Below are 3,956 nucleotides of genomic sequence, written 5' to 3' on the forward strand. Positions count from 1 at the left end.
TCATAGCTCCTTGAATAGTGCTTTGCACAATGTTAGTTGTTCAATAAACATTTGTGACATGAATAATAAAAATTAATTAAACAGTAAAATTAAATAATAAAAATTATTTTAAAAATCTGGTTTAATGACAACTTGTAAATTGCTTCCTTTGTTAGTACATCACTCATAATCCCATGTGCACTTATTTTTCTCTTACATGCTTCTAACTACAAGCACTTGTGATTCTCTGCCCAGTCCCTTTCTCTAGCTGCAGCTATATAATGTCCAGAGCAGACTGAAATTCCAGGGAATTAACATTCCCAGGTCTCCTCAGGTGGCATAACACTGAGGTGTATTCTAAACAGTGTCCTTGAGGCCCACTGAGGGGCTGAGTCCCACTTGTCCTGTTCATTAATGTACCACCGTCCCTTTTATAAACTTTTTATTGTGACTTGGATGAAGGTTTACAGAGCAGATCTGTTTTCCATCAATAATTCATACAGATTTTGTTTCATGACATTGATTGCAGTTCCCAAATGTAACATCACTTATAGTCTCTTCCTCTCCATGTTTTCTGTTTCCTTTCTTCACTTCCTTCCTAACCTTTCTAAACTTTGCCCTTGGGTAAATACTGCCAATTTGATTTCATATGGTTCTTTTTTCTAAGGTATGCACACCCCATTAGTGTGACTGTTCCCTTTATAGACCTATTTTTTGGCTGAAAATTGAGCTATGAAGGTAAGTTTATTTTAAGAGACATTAATGTACCCTCGAATAGAATTCTTTCCCTGCCTTACTTCCCTACTGACTTACTGATTTCCCCGCGGATCCTCTCTCAAGTAAATGTACTTATTTCTGTATCTGCTACTGGGGAACCTATAAAAGATAAAAACCTGGTTTAGAAATCTTTACTTCTATTTTTACTTTCTAAGGTTATATTCCTTAAAAATAAGATAAAATACAATAAAGAGCACTGAGTCAAAACAATTATACTGCATTTTTTTTTTTTAAACTGACTCTTGAGTACCCAAGAGTGTTTTAAGTAATAAAATCTCTATCCTATATTTGAGGAACCCACTTTATGAATCTTAGTGAAAGGTAAGAGTTTAGCATCTATTGTAAAGGCTAGAAAAAACATATATCCACTTTATTTGTCTCTTTTGTAACTAAGACTTGAACAAATAATCCAGGTTTGGCTAAGTAGATGTATATGTCCAAGATTATGTTTGGGAGGTAAAATGAAAAGAAGACAAAATAGAGAAGCCTCTTTTCTGCTAGTACTGAGTGTTTTAGTTACTTTCAATTTCTGGAGACTGTGTTGGTGAGATGCAAGCAGCAATGAGGACTAAGATGCATCTGACCCAATCCATGGTATTTTCAATAACCTCATATGCATGTGAAAGTTAGTAAATAAAGAAGACCATAGAAGAATTAATACATTTGAGATATGGTGTTGGAGGATAGTATCGAAAGTACCATGGACTGCCAAAACAACAAACCAACCTGTGTTGGAAGAAGTACAACCAGATTGCTCCTTAGAAGCCAGGATGGCCAGACTTTGTCTCTCATACTTCGGACGACCAGTCCCTGGAGAAGGATATCATGTTTGGTAAAGTGGAGGGTTGGAGAAAAAGAGGAAGACCCCAAATTAGATGGATTTGCACAGTGGCAGCTGCAACGGGCTCAAATGTAGTAATGATTGTGAGGTTGGTGCAGGACTGGGCAGTGTTTCATTCTGTTGTGCATAGGGTTGCTATGAGTTGGTATTGACTCGATGAACCTAACAACAACAATAACAACAGTGCTGGTAGGATGGGCAGTACGAGCTACAATATCAAAAGCAGCACTGACCAATAGAGGTATAATGAGAATCATGCATACTTGCATATGTTTTCTTGTTACTGTTAGTTGCCATTGAGTTGATTCCAGCTCATGGCAAACTGCTAGATAGAGTTTTCAAGGCTATGCTTTAGAAGTCAATTCCTAGGACCTGTCTTCTGAGTTGCCTCTGACTGGGTTTGTACCACCAACTCTTTGGCTAGTAGTTGAATGCTTAACAGATTTCATTACTCAGAGACTCCTGGAATTTTCTAGTAAACTAATTAAAAAGAATAATTAAGAAAATTGTTGAGATATTTTACCAATGCTTTCTTTGTTTTGTTCTTTGACAATTGAATACATATTTTACATTTACATAACATCATTTAGGACTAGTCATACTTCAAGTGCTCAATAGTCACATGTCAGTAAGATGTCAGTTCAAATCTACCAGCTGTTCCTCTTTGAGTTAGAATGGACTCTACTATACTTAACAACAACAGCATATAACTTTAGCTTGACAGGAGTTGATTGATGTAGTTTATGTACATTTGCAATTGGGATTAATTCTAACTTATTTCACATTCCTTTCTTCTTTGTACTACCAGGCTCATTGTTGTTAAGTGCCCTCAAGTCTGTTCCTATTTATAGTGACCCTGCATAGCTGAAGAGCAGCTGGTGGATTTGAACCTCTGTCCTTGTGGTCCAAACTGACCTCGCAGTACAATGATTGTCCTACAATGGTACACCAGGGCTCCAAGTATATGAATGAAACGATTACATTAAACCAACTAGTTTTGTTATGCAGCATTATTTTTGCAATAGCTGACTGATTAGAGATAAAAGAAGTGTAAACTCATGCTAGTGTTAAGCAGCCTATGGTATGCAGAGGGAACACAATGAATTCAATGACTCTTTCTGGAATATAGTCTAATTGAAGGTAGGCATTGGGGGAAGTTATAGCTTCTGCTAGAGGTCAACATTTTTGCTAAAGATATTAAAAAATGGCTGCAGCAGTACATTGGCAGGGAATTGCCAGAGATTCACTCTGGATTGAGAAGAGGATGTTCCACAAAGGATCTCTTTATATCATTACTTGTATCAGATGGGCATTGGGTGAAAGCAGAGACTATAAGATGTTTACTAAATATGTTTACAACTGTGTGAATCATAAAAAAAATATGGAAAATATATGAAGAATGGAAATTCCAGAACACTTAGTTGTGCTCATGTGGAAGCTGTACATAGATCGAGATAGTTGTTAGAACAGAAGAAGAGGAGTCTGTGTGGTTTAAAGTCAGGACAGGTAGACAGGGTTTTATCCTTTCATCATACTTAGTCAATCAGTATGCTGTACAAACAACCTGAGAAACTGGATTATATGAAGAAAAACATGGTCATCAGGGTTGGAATAAGGGTCATTAACAACCTGCCAAGGCACAATCACAATCTTGCTTGATGAAAGCAAAGAAAACTTAAAACAGTGGTGAAGATCAAACACCCTAGCCTTCAGTATGAATTACACCTCAACATAAAGAAAATAAAAATCTTCACCACAACTGGAGCCAGAAGTGGCATCATGATAAACAGAAAAATATTGTAGTTTTGAGAGATTTCATTTTACTTGAATCTATAATAACTGCCCATGGAAACAGCAGTCAAGATACAAATGACATATTACATTGCTCAAATCTGCTGCAGAAGGCCTCTTTTTAATGTTACAAATCAAAGCTATCACTTTGAGGACTAAGATGTGCTTGATAGACACCATTATCTTTTAATTCACTATATACATATGTGAAAGCTGGACAATGAATTTGGAAGAACAAAGAAGAATAATAGATGCGTTGTAATTATGGTATTGGAGAATATTGAATATACCATGGTGTTTGGAGGAGAATATCAAAAGTACCATGGACTGCCAAAAGAAAAAGTCAATCTGTGTTATAAGAAGTACAGCCAGACAGCTCTTGGAAGCCAGGATGGCCAGACTTCATTTCTTGTACTTCAGATGAAGAGTCCTGGAGAAGGATATCATGTTTGGTAAAGTGGAGGGTTGGAGAAAAAAGGAAGGCACCCAATTAGATAGATTGGCATGGTAGCAGCAGCAATAGGCTCAAACGTAGCAATGATTGTGAGGTTGGCGCAGGACTGGGCAG

Source organism: Chrysochloris asiatica, unplaced genomic scaffold (assembly GCF_000296735.1).
Source record: "Chrysochloris asiatica unplaced genomic scaffold, ChrAsi1.0 scaffold00225, whole genome shotgun sequence".
Lineage (NCBI taxonomy): Eukaryota > Metazoa > Chordata > Mammalia > Afrosoricida > Chrysochloridae > Chrysochloris > Chrysochloris asiatica.